Source organism: Dermacentor silvarum, chromosome 10 (genome assembly GCF_013339745.2).
Source record: "Dermacentor silvarum isolate Dsil-2018 chromosome 10, BIME_Dsil_1.4, whole genome shotgun sequence".
Classification (NCBI taxonomy): Eukaryota; Metazoa; Arthropoda; class Arachnida; order Ixodida; family Ixodidae; genus Dermacentor; species Dermacentor silvarum.
Window position 1 is genome coordinate 81,258,598 of NC_051163.1, and position 22,022 is coordinate 81,280,619.

The window sequence follows — 22,022 nt, forward strand, 5'->3', positions numbered from 1 at the left end:
CATAATGTCTTGCATGCTCATTGAAGGCACGGATACACGCACACGACATGCAGAAAGATGGATTCGAGGGCTGAGACTTTGAAGACGAGCCGGAGATGACGTACCCGCTCGCACCCCCCGTATATATAAACAAACACAAATTAAAGAAGCACACCCGAAAATGAACTCTCGTGATGTGCTAGGGCGCTGCATAGTCGTGAGCGCATTAAAATGCCCACTCACGTTTTAGAGCTATGGCGAACACGTGTTTTAGATAACAGTGAGACGTCGAAGTTCTTCGTGAAGCGAAGCTGTCCCTAGACGGGATCCACGGTGCATGGGACGGAAGGAATCAATCACTTTCGGTTTCGTGTCCCGGACCCGTTTAAGGTCTCACAAAGCGCTAACCTCCCTTTTTCATCATTGCTTTTTAGTACGTTTGCTTTGGACCGCAGCTTCTTTGAGTTTGTTTTCACTCCTTCATTAGCCTTTTTCATTTATTTTTTCCCAGTCTTTTCACTCAAGGACAACACCAGTCTTGAAACTTGCACGTAACATGCGTTGCTTTCTTTTTCACATCGTGTCCGCTTTGTTGCTTAGGGAACGGAAAGACCACCGCCCATCGTTCACAGCCTTGGCAGCTCGGCAGACGGACGCATAATATTTTTTTCTTTTCAGAGGAATTAATGCTCGATGCACTTGCGCATGCGCACAGAGGTCGTGAGGAGTGTTTTTAACGCAGGATGGAATCGTGCTTGGTGGTGCTATTGGCGTCACTGCCTGTGGTTGTGGGTTCGTTCCGCGCCGTCAAGAGTCCGCGACTGCTTGGCCCAAGCAAGATGGAGTGCCCGGGTGTGGAGGCGAACGAGGGAAAGGTCACTGTTGCCCGCCACGCGAGAGCGCTGCACCGGAACTTTCTATTAATATCGTGAATCTAGTTATGCATTCAAAAGAGAAAGAATAAATCTTGCTAGGTCTCGCTACAGCTGAGTGAATGCGATAACATTACCGTGTCGTATCACTTGATTATCTACCGATATTCTAGTCATGTTTCTCTGGTTATCTATGAACTCGCCATGGTTATCCATGAACTATTACGAGTCGATATACTCATGCTGCACCAATGTTTTATGTGACCCTCCTATAATCTTGATTAGGTGACGCTGCCTAGCCTATTTTTCATCACCTTACGATATAATAATTCCGTCTACTTCAGATGCATCATCAATTTATGTCTATCACAGTGGCTAAATTACATACCAATGACAGGCGTTCCACCCAAAATTCACAGGCCTGCGCGGCACACCCAGCACAGTGACAGCGTAAGCTGGAGGAGCGGCTCAGCTCCATTTTAGACAGCACGTCCTAGAGGGTGTTCACGGCGAAGTCTCTTTACTTCGTTTTCACGAGAACAATCTGAACTGTCTGCCCGGCGTCGACGGCGAGCTACGGCTTGTGCTGCTCTCCGCACAGCGGTCTGCTGAGCCCGACGTTGCCTGGTGGCACGGGTATCGAGACTACGCGGCGCACATGTGACATCCCTTGACCCATGGCGCGAAACGATGCTGTTGATGATGATGGTGATTATGTATTGGCATCCCCTTTGAAACGGGGCCGTGACAAACAGTCACCTCGCCTGCTTGATCTAATCAGGTATGCCATACTTGTTTTTCATTCGAGCATTTTTTTACACATCTCCTGAATCTTCTTTTTCTTCAAGACAATCAAACCATTTCTTGGCCAGTCCCCCAAAGTGGGTAAGAGCCTGGCGATAGCTGCGACGGACAGTAGCGGCGGCGACGGCGCACAACATCGCCAACCGAAACGGCTATTGGAATGAACCCATGACAGCTTACGCTGTAAAAGTAGCACGACTGCAGCTTAATTGACGCGTGCATTGCGTTATGGCAAACGCCACACTTGTTCTCCGATTTTCCGTGTCTTTGTGGCTTCAAAATCCTTGCCATGGCTCATTGTTCGTTAGTATATCAGCATCGGCCAAAAGACGCCTTGAATATAGGGTGTCCAAATCCACGGCCCACCTTCGTGACTTTGCAGAGTGATGATTTTTAAGAAGGTACTGCGTTATAAATAGTAAAATAAACATTACTCAACTTGCCCGATGGCAGTATTCGAGCACAGTAGATCTACCACAGAAGCCTGACATTGAAACCACAACCCCACGGACGCATGGACAAGAGGAACCACTGTAACCAGCAGCGCTTAACGTGCTTGTAGACTCTTATTACCTTTTGCATTAAAAAAAGTATAATTCTTTTGAAGTTTAGTCCAATTTAGTCCCCAATAAAGCGTAATAAACGAAGCCAGAAAAACGTCAGAAGCCCCAAGCGCGAAGATCAGACAAATCCATGTTCGTGGCTGAACGATCAAAACGCCAGAGTTCCCTCTAGTGATTGTAGGAAACTCTATGACGTCGACATCAGCAGCGAAGGCCCTGAGTGCCCTGTATAATGTTATCGCATGAAAATCATGTTAAGAGTACGTACCAACCCACCCATCTAGCCACCATTATTGCACTCACAGAGCGGATTAAGTGCCTCCACAAGCAGCCCGGTACCTTGCCCGATGGAAGTAGGGACGGCAAGGACGGCGTCAATTACAACGAAGTTGTATATGGCTAAGGTCCAGGATTTTACGGCGTCCGCGCTGAAAAACTCCCCCTGAAGCTATCCCCTGAAAAGTGAGAGTGAAAGAGCCACGAGCAAAAGCAAACGCATATCGACGCTCGCGTCGGAGCTCGGTTTAACGGCCACCTGTGTCTCAAACGATGGATCTCTGTCGATGTCTGACGTAGGGCGTGACGTAGGGTGCGCCTGATAAGGCGACCAAGGGGAAAGGGTTGGCGCCCCTCGGCGCAACCGCGCGAGTGCCACTGCTCAGGCGTTCGTCGTCGTCCTCTTCTTCCGCAGCTGGCTGCGTTACCGCTCATCATTCCCAGCGTAGAATTCCCTCTCTTCTGTCGTCATAATGGTGAGGACGCGTTTACGGGGTATGAATCATTGCTTAAGGGGGACAGATTTATAGCAGAGGTGATACGCGAATGCGTGTGCGAACTTATCGTCACGACGACCACCGGTCAGGACAATAAGTATGTTGGTACCTTTGTTCAAAATTCTGTGTCACCTCTGTGTCGTGCGCTAAATAGCTTCGCTGGTCATCCACCTCCACAGAGTGGAATGGCTCATGAATTTTTTAGATAAGAACACCGGCGAGAGCGCCGACAACGACGAGGACGCCACTTCGCCAAGAGACGGCAATGATGACGGTGTAGCTACGAACGACAACGACAAGTTATAAACAACGATATCGAACACCGACTACGTCTCCGCTATATATGACTCAGAAAACGTGGACCTTGTATCCAATATTCTTTCTGGACAAAGGCAGTTTCGTCAGGAGTTGGTACGCCAAGACATGGGCTTTGATGAGCATAGTGATGTTGCCCGCAACCGAAACTGTGAAAAATGAGAAAGACTGAAAAACACTCATATGTATTGTTGTAAAGACTTTATTTGCGCGTGGAGAACGGTGTAAGAGTATATATCTTACACCGTGGCATGGAGCCACAATATCAGCTTGACGAAGGTCCCTCTATCACCTGCCCTTGGTTGAAGCGAACAAATAGAACGGGTGAGGAATACTTTGACGGGTGGTGATGACAAGAGACACTACCTGAGGGCACGAACATTCACGCGTGTTTCTATCAATCAGTGACGGTTTATCGTTGATCTATGAATTTTGTCTAAAGATTCAATATGCCGTACATTGATGGGACTGCATGCACGAGTACTTTATACAGGATTCGATTACTGCAGGCTGCAAAGTTAGTTTTTTCTCCGTTAACCTGAACCACATGTGTGTTGTCCCTGCCTTCGAAGCCCTAACTACCTGGGCTGGCTGCTTTTTTTTACCTGTCCTGCAAGCCCGCCAACATCAAAGGATCTCTAGGTAACTTCCAAGCAGGAAAATACATCGCCAGCAGGCAATAGTGAACAGTTTACTGACAGCAACGATTGCACCGTGGTTTATGAAGAGAGTCCCCGTAAATATATACACTCGACTTCTACAGAACGTCATGATATGACGTTCTGTATGAATAGGTATGAAGTGCGCACACTTGCACATGTATGCGGGCCTACGGCATGCTAAAATTCGTGTAACGCGGGCACATTTCAACTACGTTGACTCGATCGGTGACCTCAAGACCGTAGAAACTGCTTGTGTAGCTGCGCCTACTTCAACGTTGAGTCAATTGACTGTCGATTTGAAGGGCTTCGAAATATCCATGGGACACCAGTATAAAACATTCCTCCTCCCTTGTGCGCTTTTTTTCAATTTAGATTCCAATATCAAACCAAATATTTTTATTTCTGTGTCGGCTTTTGTTTAAACACAGCCGAAACGGTTCCTTTTCGATGCTACTCTGGAGAGAAGAAATAGCGGTTCGAACCGGCTTCAATCCGTCTGTCATCTCATGTGCATAAAGTAATAATTCCAGAAAAACAGTATAAATTTATTTTGTACAAAAGCTCCACGGTGCATCATGAGTTGTAAGGAATGACCAAATAAAAGAAAGAAATATCGTCGTGTACTTCTCAGAAGCAGTACACCAGAAGAAATATATAAGCTCTATCACACTTCAATCTACTCACCAGTGCGGCCACCCGCCACTGTAGCTCATTAGCATGATATGAGGTCGCGGGTTCGATTCCGGCTGCAGCGACCGCATTCCGATAGGGATGCAATGCAAGAACACACGTGCACCGTGCATAAGGTGGACGTTAAAGAAACCGGAGTGTTCTAAATTAATCCAGAGCTCCCCAATAGGCGGCAGGCCATGGGACAAGCTACGTAACTGTGCTGTTACTTCTAAAGGATAGGAAGCTCGCGTGCATTTAAACAATGAGGTAGAATGGTTGAACTAAAGGTTCAGGCAACGCATGGACGAAAATCTCAAAAAAAAATAAGCTTTTTTGGAGTTTTTCTACCCGTTACACCGGTCGCCGTCATCAAACAACGTTACTAGTGTGTCCATTGGATTTCAGCAGTCTGTATCAGCTATTAACATACGTTAACAATATTCTGATAGTTTCTTTGAATTTTCATTCTTTTCGGTTTGGCTCCCGCGCGAGAGAAAATTTATAGGACTGGGTTCGCGTAAAAATACTTTTTTTTTTCGAGTTCAGTTTTGGTTCGACTGTCTGCTCAAAGCAGTAGCACTTCGACTCAAGATGCGAACGCGTGCCTGTAATTCCGATGTAGAATAGATCCTTCGAGCTTTATAACACCTGATAACTAGCTCCCCACTCTCTTGCCCAATTAGTCGACCTCCTACCCCTCAAGTGTTGCTTGTGATGGCTTGGAGCAGCCCGGTGTGGCGTTGCTGCAGTGTGGTGCGCTTCCCACGGTCGGACTATACGCAGCTGTCATACGTGGGGGAGCCGAGAAGAAGCCTAACCAAGAGCACCTGCCGCCTCCCATGTACACCACCAGTCGATCCGGATCTGGAGCTGCTCCTGCCTTCTATTTATGCTCTCATGGTCCTGCTGAAACATTATTAGTGCTAGCCCTCACCTCCTCTTCACTTTGCTCTCGACCGCCGGGCACTCGAGCCTGTCACCGTTACGGAAGCGCCTGACGCTGGGCTATAGCGTGTTCAACAGGGCTTTCGACGGCAAAACCGCGCAGAAATCGATGACAGACGGAAAGAATGAACAAACACGGGAAAGCGCAGAAACAATCGGTCCAGAAGATTGTGGTATGCCTGTTTAGGAAAATAACAGCGCAAAACGTACAAGCACTCAGGTAAAGAATAACACGACACTGGCGCTGACTCACACATGAAATTTACCAACTGAAATTCTGCTAATTTTCACAACTGGTTTATTTTCCTAAGCATGAATTCCCACCAACTCGGCCAAGTTTCCTTTCTAGTTTCTGGTATACATTCATTCGCGGAAACATGTTTGGCAATGACAAAGCAATGTCATAAACCTGGAACTTAGCAGTGTCACTGTTACTATATTGACTTTCTCGGTTGGACGTTTCGCCACAACACTGCATTTCTGGCAGCAGTTAGACCCGACCGTCCGGCATTTGCCTGCAGGCTGTGCAAGCTCCGCGTCGAATGTCCCGTTAGTTTCGTTTCTTGAATCCTGCGTGGCGTTTTCGTGTAGTGGCGTCAGCTGACGCCACCAGCCCGAGAGGGTTAAGCTTCGGGCTAGTACATCACTTCGGTCCTTTATTTCTCACAACAAAGCGTCGCTTACAAGGGCAACAGGCAGATGTGCTCTTCACCTTGAAAGCCGGAGAACTCAAGTTTCAGCTTACGCAATGCCTCAGCCTCACTTCCGCAGGCAAATTATAGCGCGATGGAACAGAACAGAGAGTCGTACACCTGCGTGAGTTGTGTGTTTATGCAGACACGTATGAGGAAGACTGCCGATGCTATAGGCAGCGGAGGCCTGGGAAACTGCGTGTCGAATCTGCTCCCGCGCAGCCGCCAGCGAGCGAGACGCGAGTCGATCGACGGCGTGCGCGTGCGTGCACGTGTTGCTGCACCTGCGAAGACGACGGCTGCCCCTCGGCGAATGCGCACCTGACAGCCAGGTGCGTCGATGAGGCGCCCTTTTTTTTTTCCCCAGCCGCCCTCCGGCACCCTTAACGCAACAGCAAACCGAGAAAGCCGACCGCGGATCGATAACTATACCACGTCGCTAGTTGGGCGAATGCCATATGGAGGACTCGCCACGCATAATATCGACAGACGGGAGACCCTGTAGCGTGCAGGCTGCAATGCGAACGCCACCAGTCACTGCAGTGGTGTAACTGCGGCGCACCGTTGCTGTGGTTTCTAGTCCCGACAGAGGTGGAGGCCGTTCCAACGGGGGTCTGAATGCAAAAAACATTCCTGCGCCGCATTCTGACATACATTACGAACTCCCCATGGGAATTAAAATTTATCCCAAACCCTCTACTGCGGCGTTGAGACGTTTGACGTTCACGTAAATTAGAAATTAGTCAATCACTCAATCGGTTGATTAATCTGAGCGTCTGTTCGCCCTTTTGCCTCCCTCTTTGTCTGGTCCTTAAACACACACGAACAGTTCGTCAATCAATCAGTTCAAAATACAGCCTGTTGGACAGCTTGTCCCCATGGTAACACACTAACAAACAGACAGACGAATAATTAATTAATTGTGTTTGTCGGTCAATTACAATAGGAGTTGTCTGCCAAACTCTTGTGTGCCGAACATTTGTGCGACTGAAGTACCGCTGGTCGAAATTAATGCTGCCGGAGACTTAAGCTACAGTGCTTCGCATACAACCGGCGTCACTCTGGAATGTTTAACTCTTTAATTCAGCTATTCGCCAAACTGATCTTTATGCAATTTGATCCAGTCCAGTTTTTCCTCTCATACCGTACTGCATACATTGCATACATCGGAGTGCACTCTTCTCATACAAGCTAATCACCAAAATCACCATACTTAACGACAGAATTGGCTTGTTTCCAGTATTTCAAGCTATTTCCAGTCAGGATAACGAGGGAACGCTTACTCGTAGAGTGTTGCAGACATTGATCAGGGGTCAACACGTTCGTGATGATTGTCTCTGGGTGAAATCCCGCTCCAAGCAATTTAAAGTAAACGCAAAGTGTTTCAAAGCTCAACATTCTACTACACACAAACACGGGCACGAATTGCGAAACAGAGAACAGCATTGTACACGAAAGCAACTCGGCAGTGGTTTCTCTGAAAGCATTCGTGCGCCATTCAAACAATATCAAATGCAATGCACCCAATCCTTAATAGAGGGTAATTCAATAGCTCGCTTTGTCTTCGTCATAGCTTTCTTAGTGACGCCCCGCCAGATGCCGCTAGAAAAACATATTTGTTCAATGGTTACTGGAATTTGAGTAATAGTGGAATACTGATTATTGGAATTTAAAGAATTGGCTACCATCATCTCTGAAGTGCCACCGTGGCCACTGCACAGACCACAGGTGCGCCTTCACATACCTGGGATTTCGAAGAAGTCGCGTAACCCTTTCACTGGCCTTAAACAACTCTGTTATAACTAATATATCCCCGTCAGTCACGGTCGGTGTACACATTTGTATACGAGATTTATTTTTGCCATTTCTGCGCAGTTTCGGCAAGGAACAGACCACAAAAATTAGGCTTAGGGTAAATCGAACATTCTGCTTACCTCAAGTACCTTCATTTTACTTCTGAAGGAAATCTATCGCTACCGAGCATCGCTTTGGAGAAAGGCACTGCAGTATTGGACGGGAGGTGTGACGTGGGACGTTGCTGTAGCAATTCCGAAAGAATATATATTTTTTTCTTTTTAGTAATGCTTGCAACCAGTAAATAACTTAGGCAAGTAATTCGCGCTAGTGATGCAATTCTCTTTTAAGAAGAAACGTAGAGTTACTGAGCGCACAATAATTAGATACTTAATCACTCTATAATTATGGTGACCCGACATAAAATGAAGAAAGAGTCATTATACCACCTTGACATGCTCTTTGTATTGTTCCTGCAAAATAAACATATTTGATTTTATTTTATTAACGGTGTCTGCAGCACCTTGGCATAAAATTATGTAAATTTCATACATTTATTGACAGTCAAATCATAATTTGTAACTGAAGGGGATATTTCGATACATTTGGACGATGGCGCGGTATGAATTTCTGCCATACGCATTAGGCACACCGTGTGAAAAAATTTCCCGAATTTTAAATGTTTGTCCTTTATTAATATATCAACAAAAATTCCTGGAATTCAAAAAAATTTTGACATACCAGCAAAAAAATAGCAATTAGAGAGTGCTGGTAACCACGCAATATCATCCTTGTGGTTGATGTATCGAGTCGAGGAACCACACTGCATATGTGCTTTTAGTAATAAACTGATAATAATGGCAGGCTGCAATACTCAAACATAGAAATAAATGTTGGCTACATATATGATTACCCAAAATTTTAGGACCGCAAAAAATCAACACAGCTGGAAGTGTGTGTCCCACATTTCAACGAAATACACGTAATTATAGACGAGAAGAAAGGAAACCGAGGGGCCCGATTTTTATTAGTCATAAAAAACCAACAAAGGCACCAATGACAGCATAGGGGTAATTACTTGTACTTAATATTAAGTATAAGTTTTTTCCCTATGCTGTCCCTGGTGTCCTTGTTTGTGGCTTCTTATGATATGACGTAATTAAAGCGAAGTTAATTCGTTCGTTAGATAAGCTAAAACAAACATATTGGGCTAACCACACTTTATGGTGGTATCGGTGCTATGTGACACTTTCAGTTGTATTTGCACTAATGCTAAAATAAATTTTATGCCAACGCAACGCTAATATATGACAGAAATGTTTATGCGACATGGCACAAATGATATGCTAATACGTGAATAAAGCATTAATGCCGAATTTTTCCCTTCTTGCTTCTTGTGCTGCTGTCTTTTCGGGAAAATACCCAGCGGCACAGACCCATTCTGGGGAATTGGCTAATACTCCGTACAAACCCACTGGCACATGCCAAGTTGCACATAGCAGTTGACCCAAGTGGTTGTCTACTGGCAAGACAGCAGCAGTCAGCCTCTTCGAAGTGATGGGAAGAGGAAAGAAAGCTTCGCTTTAAAAGTAAGTTCACCCCAATGAAAGCTGTCCACCATATTGCCACGGGTCTTCAAAGGGGCTGACGACGTTTATTGGGAGCGGCTGGGGCTCTGGCGAAAACTGCAGCGAGAGGCAGCTACCGAGCGGGGCGGTTAGCACGCGCACTTCTTTCTTCTTGCGCCTCTGCGCTTGCCCTATGCCCACTACTACAGGTGACATTTCCCCCCTTCCTCGGAAAGAGCATCGGCTCGATGCTCAAGAAGTGGTGTGGGAAAGGAAAAAAACAACAACAACAACAACAAAAAAACACACGCTCAATGAAGATGCTCGCGCACAGAACACAGCGAGAGCTACAGCAGCGTAGCTAGAAACAATTCTCTACCTCTCTAGAAACGAAGAGGTAAGTGCATTAGGTGCAAATGGGCGCGTAAAAATCACTAACGCGCAACGTAAGGCTTCATGCGTACGACGTGAACTACGTCAGAACTAGGTGGTTGTCGGCGCCGTGGTTGCGCCGCACTGTCAGGAACGACTTCGAAGTTCACGTCACTAATGCGGCGCAGCACTTTGTACGGGCCAAAATACCGGCTGAGCAACTTTTCACAAAGGCCACGGCGGCGAACAGGGGTCCACACCAACACTTGGTCGCCGGGACTGTAGCGCACTTGCCGGTGACGGATGTTATAGCGCCGTGCATCTGCGTGTTGCTGCTCACCGATGTGCAGCCGCGCGAGCTGGCGAGCCTCCTCAGCGCGCTGAGCAAATTCTTCGGCGTCAGTAGTTAGGTTCTCGGCGTCGTGGCACGGAAGCATAGCGTCCAGCATCGTCTGTACTTCGCGGCCGTAGACAAGGCGAAATGGTGTGAAGCGCGTTGTTTCTTGCACGGCGGTATTATACGCGAAGGTCACATAAGGCAGGATACGATCCCATGTTTTGTGCTGGACGTCGATGTACATAGAGATCATGTCTGTGATGGTCTTGTTTAATCTCTCCGTAAGGCCGTTGGACTGCGGATGGTAAGCGGTCGTCTTTCGATGCCTGGTGTTGCTTAGTTGAAAAATTTCGTCCGTGAGTTGTGCCGTGAACGCCGTTCCTCTATCTGTGATAACAGTGGCTGGGGCACCATGGCGCAATACAATGTGACACATGAAGAACTGCGCTACCTCAGAAGCCGTGGCTCGTGGGAGCGCCTCTGTCTCGGCATAGCGGGTTAAATAGTCAGTGGCGACAATCACCCACTTGTTGCCGTCGGTTGACAGAGGAAAAGGCCCAAGAATGTCCAAGCCGACTTGGTCGAATGGCTTATGAGGTGGTTCAATGGGTTGCAATAACCCGGCGGGCTTCAGGGGTGGTGACTTTCGTCGCTGACATTCACGGCAGCCTTTCACATACTGCTTGACGCTTGCTGAAAGTCCGGGCCAGTAATACATCTCGCGCACTCTAGCAAGCGTTCGTGAGGAGCCGAGGTGGCCAGATGTAGGCTCGTCGTGGCAAGCGAAAAGAATATCGTCCCGCAAGTCTTTGGGAACTACTAGGAGGTAGGCTCGATCATTCGGACGGGCGTTCTTCTTGTACAGCACATTGTCTCGTAGACAGAAGGACGTCAAGACGCGACGAAGATGGCGTGGTATGGTTGTATCACGGCCCTCTAAGTGGTCGATGAGAGGTCGAATTTCAGCGTCGTCACGCTGCGATTTGACCAACTCCGACGTAGTAAGGGCGCCCAGGAAGCCGTCGTCGTCCTCTGACTGTCGACTGAAAGATTCGGCGGGAGCACGCGACAACGTGTCGGCGTCTTCGTGCTTGCGGCCAGACTTATAAACTATGGTGACGTCGAACTCCTGTAGCCGCAAGCTCCACCGTGCCAGCCGTCCTGAAGGATCGCGTATGTTCGCCAACCAACATAGAGCATGGTGGTCTGTCACCACTTTGAAGGGACGGCCGTAGAGATAAGGGCGAAACTTCGTGATCGCCCAGACGACCGCGAGACACTCTTTTTCTGTAGTAGTGTAGTTCGCCTCGGCACGGGACAGCGAGCGGCTAGCATAGGCTATTACTCGTTCAATGCCGCCTTGACGTTGGACGAGTACTGCGCCAAGGCCGATGTTGCTGGCGTCAGTATGCACCTCGGTGTCAGCCTCTTCGTCGAAATGTGCCAGGACGGGTGCTGACTGCATGCGTTGGCGTAGTTCAGCGAAGGCCGCTTGTTGCTCATTCGTCCAGGCAAATGGCGTGTCATCCCTGGTAAGGCGAGTCAGGGGTTCCGCAATCTTCGAGAAGTTGTCGATGAAGCGGCGATAATACGCGCACAAGCCCAGGAAGCGTCGGACGGCCTTCTTGTCGGCAGGAAGAGGAAAAGCTGCTACAGCGGCAAGCTTGTCGGGATCGGGTCGAACTCCTTTGGCGCTTACGACGTGTCCGAGAAACTTGAGCTCTTCATAACCGAAGTGGCACTTCTCTGGTTTAAGCGTGAGGTCAGCCGATCGGAGCGCTTCTAGCACATGCCGCAGGCGATGAAGGTGTTGCTCAAATGTTTCAGAAAAGACAACTACGTCGTCAAGATACACAAGGCAAGTCTGCCACTTCAATCCAGCGAGGACAGTATCCATCATGCGCTGGAAAGTTGCTGGGGCTGAACACAAACCGAAAGGGAGCACTCGAAATTCGTAAAGGCCGTCGGGAGTCACAAAGGCAGTTTTCTCGCGGTCTCGTTCATCTACCTCGATCTGCCAGTATCCACTTTTCAAATCGAGTGACGAAAAGTACTGGGCACGCCGCAGTCTATCTAACGAGTCGTCGATACGTGGCAGTGGGTACACGTCCTTTTTAGTTACGTTGTTGAGCTTCCGGTAGTCGACGCAAAAGCGTAGCGTTCCGTCTTTCTTTTTGACAAGAACGACCGGAGACGACCATGAGCTGTTGGAAGGTTCGATCACGCCATCTTCAAGCATCTCTTGTACTTGCGTACGAATCGCCGCGCGTTCCTTTGCCGACACGCGGTAAGGCTGCTGGTGTATCGGGCGTGCGTCGTCGCATGTGATGATCCGGTGCCTTGTAACCGAAGTCTGGCGTACCTTAGACGAGCTTGCGAAGCATGCCCTGAATTCAAGCAAGAGCTCGTGCAGTGCTGCCTGTTTGTCGTTAGATAACTCGGGATTAATGTCGACGGTGCCCAGTGACTTGTCAGCCAGCCTCACTGGTTCAGGGGCAAAACATTCAGCTACGTGTTCCACTTCTTCGGCAAACGCTATCGAAGTACCGCGGAAGAGGTGTCGATGCTCATTACTAAAGTTGGTGACTAGCAACTTAGATCGGCCATCACGAAGCTGTAGCACATTCCTGGCCGCACAAACACCTTGTGTCAGTAGATGCGCTAAGTTACTTTCTGCGACCACTCCACCTTCGCGCATTCCACCGCAGATCACTTCGACTAGAACACTGGCTCGTGGAGGAAGCGTAACACTTTCGGCGGAAACACGTAGCGCGTCATCACGTCGATTGTCGTCGTTTGCGTCGATTGCTTGGTCGGCTGAGAAGGTGACTACACCGCCCCGTAAGTCAATAACAGCGCCGTATTCCTGCAGGAAGTCAACTCCGAGAATGACGTCGCGGGAGCATTCGCGTAGGACAAGGCAACTCGCCACGAATGTCGATCCTCGAATCCGAACTCTTGTCGTGCAGGTTCCCAGTGGAGTAACGACGTGACCGCCAGCCGTACGAATCTGCGAGCCATGCCAAGGTGTAATTACTTTCTTCAGAAACGTCGCCATCTTCCCGCTTAATATAGAATAGTCCGCTCCGGTGTCCACTAAAGCGCTAACCGCGTAACCGTCGATCACCACCGGTATGTCGAGCGAAAGCCGCTCATTCCGTTCAGTTGATGGCGCACCGGTACCCTTGTTTACTCGCGTCGATCGGAGGTCTTCAGCGCGTCGACTGCCAGCGGCCTCGCCCCCGAAGGTCGCTGTAGTTAGTTTTCCCGGCGGGGACTTGGCGACCGTCCGCTCGAATACCGCTGGGGCGATGGTGAAAATCGCCTTGGCGACGGCGAGCGTGACTGCCGCCCGGTAGGCGGTGGCATGCGTTGCTGAGCCAGATAATCCTCAATGTCCCGAGGTCGTTGGCCCAGTCGGGGTGGCGGCGAATAGGCAGAAAAGCCCCGCAACCCGAGGCGTCGGTATGGGCACTGGCGGTACAAATGATCTGCCTCACCACAGTGGAAACACAGAGGACGGCGATCCGGAGTGCGCCAAACCTCTGACTTCCGAGGGGGCATGCGTCGATCATCGGCGTAATGCACTGGTAGCTCTTGCGGAAGCACAACCGGAGAAGCGGCATGGGGAAACGGTGGAGGCGTGCGTCGTTCCTCGATGTATGGCACCGGTTGGGCTGGTGGGAGTGCAACCGGATGAGCGGCTTGAACAAACAGCGGCGGGGACGAAGCAGGCTGTCGCAAGACTTCTGCGTAGGTCGCACGGTGGTGTACAGAAGGTGCAGGCGCGGTGTTAGAAAAAGGAACGGTGGACCGGAGCGCTTGGTGCACTTCATCTCTTATTACACTCGCAATGGAGCTCACCGTGGCTTGTGGGGTGCCGTAAACCTTCAGTATCTCTTCGCGCACAACGGTGCGGATGAGGTCTCGAAGGTTGTCATTGTGGCTTCCGATGGCCGTGGACATGTCCGTAGTCGCGTTCACTTGCCGCTCGTAAAAGTTAGAGCGCTGCTGAAGCGTCTTCTCCATACTGACCGCCTCGGATAGAAATTCGGCGACAGTCTGCGGAGGATTGCGCACCAGACCAGCGAAGAGCTGCTCCTTCACCCCTCGCATCAGGTGACGCAACTTCTTGTCCTCGGTCATTCCAGGGTCTGCTCGTCTGAAGAGGCGCGTCATATCTTCAACGAACGCGGTAACGCTTTCGTTGGGAAGCTGGACGCGGACCTGAATTGCTCGTTCGGCTCGTTCGCGGCGATCAGGACTGGCGTAAGTGTCCAGTAGATGACGGCGGAACTCGCGCCACGACGTCAGTTGCTCCTCACGGTTTTGAAGCCATGTACGCGCGCCGTCCTCGAGGCAAAAGTAGACATTCCTACGTTTAGTCGCGTCGTCCCATTCGTTGTATTCGGCGACGCGCTCGAAGTCGGTCATCCAGTCTTCGACGTCTTCGAAGATGTCGCCATGGAACGACTTCGGCGCCAGCCGGGTTCTGAAGTGTATACCGGTTCGTCATTGCACGTTCTATACCGGTTGAGGTAGTCTGAAGCACTACGGTGTCTTCAGGGGGCAGTCCCCGGATCCTGCGGCTGGTCCGATGGACGGGAGTATGGACTAACACAGGGCTGGTGCTTCTGCTCCCAGGAGGAGTCTGTGGCATGAGTGAGAAATACCCAGCACCTCCACCACTTTGCCACGGGTCTTCAAAAGGGGCTGACGACGTTTATTGGGAGCGGCTGGGGCTCTGGCGAAAACTGCAGCGAGAGGCAGCTACCGAGCGGGGCGGTTAGCACGCGCACTTCTTTCTTCTTGCGCCTCTGCGCTTGCCCTATGCCCACTACTACAGGTGACAATATCATATATACAGCGCTTCTTGATTTATTTTGAGCGAAACCTTGTACGAAGAAAAAGAGATGTGTGCGGTCGTACTATAGTGACAATGCGAAATGACCCCGATTAGTGTAGAGAGTATGCATGTAGGGTAGATTTAGAGCAATTTCGTGTTTCCAGGTGCATCCAGATGACGCCGCAAGACTTCGCTCACTCGCACGCGAGCCCACACAGACTGTGTGGAACACGAGTCAATTTAACAGCGCACGTCTATACAGAATGGATCCACGTCTGCCATTCCGTGTTCCTCCTTGGATACCACGAGCGGAAGCAACGCTTCGGAGCCGCATGTGGCTCGGCGTGGCATTTCCGAACACCTATTCCTTCCGCATTGGAATGGCCGGCAGCTCAGCCTGCGACAACTGCGGCTGCGAGAAGACGGTCAAGCACCTATTCTGTGACTGTCCCCCTTACAGTGCGGCAAGAAAAGTACTCGCGAATTCTAGGACATCGGAGAAAAAATTCTAGGGCACTAGCCCATACCGGTTTCGGAACTACAGGCCTTAAATGTGTGGCTGACTTTGAAAGTCGTAACGCGTTGCATAGCGTCATTGTGTGCATTTTTTTTCTCACTATTTTTTATTCCCTCTGTCACCTCTTTATCCATTACCCCTTTCCCAAGCAAAGCGTAGTGTGCCAGTACTTACACTTGTTAATCCCCCGTGTCTTTCTCTCCCTTTTTCCCTCCTCGTGTTTCGACCAAATATTTTTATAACTACCCTAAAGTACTTCCTATGTGAGAAGTAAATTCCTGGGATGTCATAAACATTAACAAGGGGGAAAAAAACAAAGCATAATTATTGCAGAGTAATGGAAACAGTCATATGTCCCCTATGGTAAATGAAAAGAAAGACGCAATCAGTAAAGGCCGTTTATGACGTTTACAACTTTTTTTTCTGAGAGGCTCACCCAACATACATCCGATGTTTCCTCAAATGTTCCTTGCATTTTTCTATTTTTAGTCTAATGACTTTGCGGCAGCTTGAGGGGTGGATTTGTCCCGTGTGTGGCTATGCGTCCGTTGACTGTCGGCAAGTCTCGGACAGTGGAAAGAAAACGTTCGCTTCAACTGTGGTTGGGCTGCCAAATCGGAGGGCCCAGACTGCAGGGTTTGATCAGAGAACTTTATGCCAGCCCAGGAGGATCGTTACCCACAGAGCGAACGAAACAGACTAGACACTAAGAAAGTATGCCAGGACACGAACACTGTCGTCTTTCTTTAGTCTCTAGTCGGTTTCGCTTGTGCTGTAGGTAAGTATGCAATTGCACTGACTCGCCGAACTAGCTACGGTTCTCCAGCCCAAGAGTAAGCTGAGGAGCGTGACGCGCTTAACCACGGTGCTACTAGCCTAATATCACAGTAAATGTCTCTACGCTGAAAACAAATGCTGCGATAAATGACGGTAAATATCATGATAGCTCTATTTCCAAGCATTTCACCATTAAAATGACGGCTGACATTTTGTAAGGCTTTCACCACGACGTACTTCACATGGCAGCAATCAAATCGCATTCTTATAAAGATCAATTTTCTGTTCATGTGGTATTCGTGACTCTCTCCTTCTCTCGTTGTTCATGGCGAAAGAAACCCCTTATCGTAATGACGCCAATGGTAAGTAAAAAATTATGAAAACATGACCGTTGAAGTGGCGATGGCTTTTACAATGTAGTGCAAGGCTACCAACCGTCCCAGATATTGTGGTACTTTCACTGCATTTATTACAAGTCCTAACTCAACATATACTAAACGCTGCTCGAACAGCAGTTTGTTTGGGGCAAGGCATGGCGAGCAACAAAGCTGAAATTTTCATTTACAGGCAGAGTGATGAACCATCTTGATAGACGCGTGAAGCAAGATGCTTAAGCTACTTTATAATCTGTAAATTTGTTATCTCTGACGCTTTCAGCAAAGTTACAGCGACAACTTCGCTTAATTATGCAGAGATTTGCCAGCGCCCGGAAGAAATATAACGCCGGACGAAAACGGTATTCCAAAGTCTAAACTATAACAAACTCACAGGTTACGTATCAGAAGAAATAGCTAATAAAGGCAGCAAATAGATAACACAAGAGTATACAGTACCCACCGTGGTGGTTGAGCGGATATGGCGTTGCACTGCGAAGCATCATATCACTGGATCTAATCCCGGCCATGGCGGCTGCATTTTTACGGGGGATAAATCCAAATACGTCCCTGTACCATACATTCTGTGAATGTTAAAGAACCCTAGGAGGTCAAAATTATTCCGGAGTACTTAAATTCGGCGTGATTGGGCGCGTAAAACCCCAGAATGAAATGTATAGTACAGAGTAAGAAAATTTTTACACCCTTTTGGGTTGTATCTTCTCCCACAACACCAGCAGGGGCGTTATTTGCGCGTGACACAGCATCAGAGGTCCACATCCTCTGTGTCACAATTCGGTGTTTCAAAGAGAATGGGCAACATTGTCTACTGACCAAACCTCATAACAGAGATCACCGGCCGGGTTAAATACAAGTCCCATGATTGAGACCGCAAGCCAAAGATTAATGAGCTGGCGCACTCAGGACAGCTAAAACTGATGTGTTCAGTTTTTCAGGTTGTGTTTAAGAGGCTCTTTTACATTTTTTCGCAATTATGTACATTCGTTGCCGACCCGGACTGAAGCTAACCTTCCGTTACACCATGTGGCATACGCCTCGCCTGAGCCGTTGTTGTTGCTAACCTTACGTATTTCTTTTCACTGTCTGTTGCAGGAAAGCGGGTAACAAACTCAAGGGCGCTGGGTGCGTAACACCTGGCGCCGGAGACGGGCGCAGGCATACGGCTTCCCCTCAGTAGAACGTGTGCCGCTTCTCACGGCACACATTGGGGCTAGGAACAGGGGATATTCGGGAGATCCGCCTTGGAATTTAGGTCGCGTGGCAGGGCCTCTAGTGCGAGCCCCATCAAGAAGGGGACCCAGAAGACGCACCGCTCATCGTGCCACCCATGGACGCGCCTTCGCCACTCACAATGGCGCCCTCACACAGACGGGTGCGAATACGCATAGTTTGCTACGCGCAATGTACGCTTTGACGGGGAGCGGCAACGACAGTTTAGGCTAAGGGACCGTTCCTACGCCAGCCCCAGGCGAAGGAATTTGTTGAACGCGACGGGCTGTGGACCGGAAGAGAGAATGGTAGCTTGTTTACTGTCACGTTGCTGTTCCTATCCTGCCTTCCGCCGCAGTTCATCTTGTGATCTTGGCACTCTTTTTTGCTTATGTTGTTTGTTGCGTGTAGAACGACCCGGGATGAAAACGACAGCCGGTGTATACGCAAGGTCTGGACGGCCGGTCGAAGCGTGGCGGGCCTCAGCTCTAGTCGTGAAAGGAGCGGTGATCTTGGCCCGAATACGTGGCCGGGTCACCTGGTTTCCACCGCGCCTTCTACTCTATCAGCTGACTGCTGCTTCCGGTAGTGACGTGCTATCGGCAAGTAAGGTGTTTTGAAAGCTGCTTGAGCGCTCAGCGCGTTTAAGAATGGGTCACCGTGTTACATGGCCAAACTCGCTGGGGCAGGTTACAGTGTAAAACAATGTTAAATAACATTTACATTACTTATTACTATTTATAGAGACAGGGGTAATTGGAGATCGCAGGGAGAGGCCTTCGTCCTGCAGTGGACATAAAATATAGGCTGATGATGATGATGATGATGACTTATTTAAGAGCAATCAATATTTTACCTGCTATGAGTTCGACAAATACCATAGCGCATCGTGAAAAAAAAAGGATGACCGTGTCGTAGTAAATAGGTTAAAAATAGTAAGCGATGTCTGCCTGCAATAATGTATGCGGTTAACATTAGTCTGAAAGATACTAAGCTCGTGGTACACGTTTGTGGAGACGTGGTGTGGTTGTAGGATATCAATTTGGTTTGAGGAAACAATGTTTCGTGGCTGTTAACTATCCGAGTGTTCAGTTTGTCGCGTACACAGCGAAATGAATTTATAAGAGACAGTGATTAGGATGCCTCCAGGAAGTGGCGATATAGGAAAAGTGTGAGATGTGAGAAAAGCACCAGCAGACAAAGTGCAAGGCATCGAAAACGCAGCCAGTCTGACACAACAAACGTTACGGGTCAGTAAACGGAAGTACGAAGAGACATGGAAAATAGGGTAATGGTTCGAAGAGATATGAAGACAATCCAGACTGATTTTGAAGATCCTGTTTTATGTCCACTGCAGAAGGAAAACGTCTTCCTTGGGTCATAGGGTTTGTGCGATTGGGTATGCCTCTGTTCAATGGTAAAGAAAACTAATATTTCTGCGATCCTGAGTGGAGTCTAACCCGCGTTCTGTACCTTCGATGTATACCGACACGCACTACGCACCGACTTCGCGGCGCCACCGCTAGATAGCACAGCGTGTCGAGAGGTTTCAGACCAGGCAGACGATTTGGGGATAATATCTTTGTATTAACACAGTGCATAGAGATTTCATTAGCTGAGAATAGACATTTGTGGATAGCACTTCTAGATATTAAGTAAGCTTGCGAGAACGTAGACAGGAAATTGCTTTAGGATATTCTCAAGCACAAAGGCATAGACGATTTTGCGGAGCTGTTGAAGGATACATTTTGGGACAACCGAGTACAAATTGTACGGGAAGGCCGAAAATGCAATAAAGTTGTGGAAATTCTCTAAGAACTGAAGCAAGGGTTTCGTTTGTCTCCATTGTTATTCACGCTTTATTTTATGGCCATAGAAAAACGACTGGACAACACTGAATTAGGGTTTCATTTATCTCACGTACGTAATGGGCAAATTAAAGGGTGCCACAGAAGGTCCCTGTGGTGACGTATGCAGAAGACATAGTACTACTAGTGGACAGCGCAAGAGATCTATAGACACTTGTGAATATGTATGGCAACGCAGCGAGAAATCTGGGCGTTAAATTGAGCACAGAAAATTTTTAAATTATGATCTTTAAGGAAGAGACGAGTAATGACATGTTATCGATTTAACAGGAAGTCTTACCCATAGTAAAGCAATAGAAACACTTCGATATATACATAAAGGCAGAAAAAAACCCACTCAACATCCACAAAGGCATTCTAAAACTGAAAAGGAAGCGGAAGGGAATAATCACGAAGCATTGAGCTCTTTGAGGCTACAACAAATACGAGGTGGTGCGAGGAATTTGGATAAGTGTGAGTGTGCCAACGGTAGCGCTCGGAAATACCATTGTACGCTTTAAATCAAAGATCTTGACGGGGTCGGAGATTAACCAGAGATAGGTGGGCCGACTGCCTTTAGAGGCCCACGGTAAAACCACAAATGAGGCGGTGTAACGTGACATGGGTTGGGCCACTTTCGAAGCCAGAGCAAAATTTTGATGGAACACTAATGAACATGGATCAAAATAAATGGCCAGCGAAAGTGCAGAAATGTCAGTTCCTAAAAAGCGGAGACACAGAATGGACAATGAGGTCAAGAAAGCTGGCAACCAAATACAGGGTAATTGAAAGTGTAGACAACCAGGACTCATAAAATATCGAGTGAGTGAAACACAGACGGTAAATTGGATGCGAAAGATGGAAACAAAAGAGTCCATGCAGATTTACAAAAAGAGCAAGAAAGAAATCAGGAGGGGAATTATGTATGATAGCGCAAAGGAGGGTGCCTTGTTATTTGAGGCTCGAGCTGGCTTCCTAAGGACTAGAGCATATGTCAGCAAATATGCGCCACAGGATGATGCATGTGTGTGCTGAAAGCAACAAAAGCCCGAAAACGACTAGGCACATTGCAATGGAATGCCAAGATATTCACCCAGCGAGACCCGTATACGGAGTGTTCACCATCCAGAAGCTTTGGATTCAAAGAAGATGGAAAGATTAACTGGTCAGCAGTGTAGATAAGACGCGATTAGGGTATTGGTGGGAAAAAAATTAGGGAGGAGATTGACAGAGCGGGAGTCATTGCAATCGCAGGTAACGGTACAGTGTAACGATAAAGGGTCTAAATACGAAAGCTATGATCGAGATAAGATAGGCAAAAGTTTAGATGACGATATATATAGTAAAACGCGAATAAATCAAATAGACTACGTGAAAATTTGTCAGGGCCCTGTTTCAAAGGGGATGCCAATAAACATCATCGATGCGCAACAGAGGTGCCCGACTGCATGGAGGCCTCATCATACGCGTATATGATGCGCTTCGGGAAGGGGGGGGGGGGGGGGGGGGCAATGCGATGTGTCGCTACACTAATTGAATGCCTATCACACTAACCTCCACATTCATCTGAGATGGCTTCTGCCATAATTTGAACAATGACACTCTACAGGGAGATTGGTTTTGGACACAGAAACATGGAGGACGTAAGAATGTATATGGTATTTTAAGGTATTTTAAGTCACTGCATAGGCGAAAAGCTTGCTTATATGGAACACACGAACAACAAAATTGAAAAATTAAGCTAAGTTCTCAAACTGTTCTGCAGTGCACCACTGATACTTGGGTGCTCACAAAGACGTAGTGATGGGTGTGCAAAATGGATACGAGTCAGTTACGACACTTCATCCTAACTAACTAAAGAAAGAAATAAAGGTTCAGTGTTCAACATCTAATGTATATAATGGAAGGATAAAGATGATGTTTCGAGATTATATATTAGTGTACTGCTCTTCGAAAGCAGGTGAGGGAAGATCCAGTGTGAGAACTAGGTTCAAATTTGTTGATGCGAACGATTCAGAAAAAGGGAAATGTTTTTACTAGCGGGCTTCATTATTCAACAAGAGGTAAAAGAGAGCATACTGTA

The 22,022-nt window shown here is 48.2% G+C and overlaps 1 protein-coding gene and 1 long non-coding RNA gene across 2 annotated transcripts in view; both read left to right on the top strand.

The window, feature by feature from the left end:
- Positions 1–18,735, top strand: part of LOC125940941 (uncharacterized) — a 55,664-nt gene extending 36,929 nt beyond the window's left edge. Inside the window, exons 2-4 of the long non-coding RNA XR_007464097.1 lie at positions 9,498–9,660; positions 15,359–15,635; positions 18,504–18,735. This is a non-coding gene — a long non-coding RNA (uncharacterized LOC125940941). The remainder of the gene's footprint in view (positions 1–9,497; positions 9,661–15,358; positions 15,636–18,503) is intronic.
- Positions 1–22,022, top strand: part of LOC119431664 (uncharacterized) — a 512,426-nt gene that overhangs the window by 277,867 nt on the left and 212,537 nt on the right. The window lies entirely within an intron of this gene.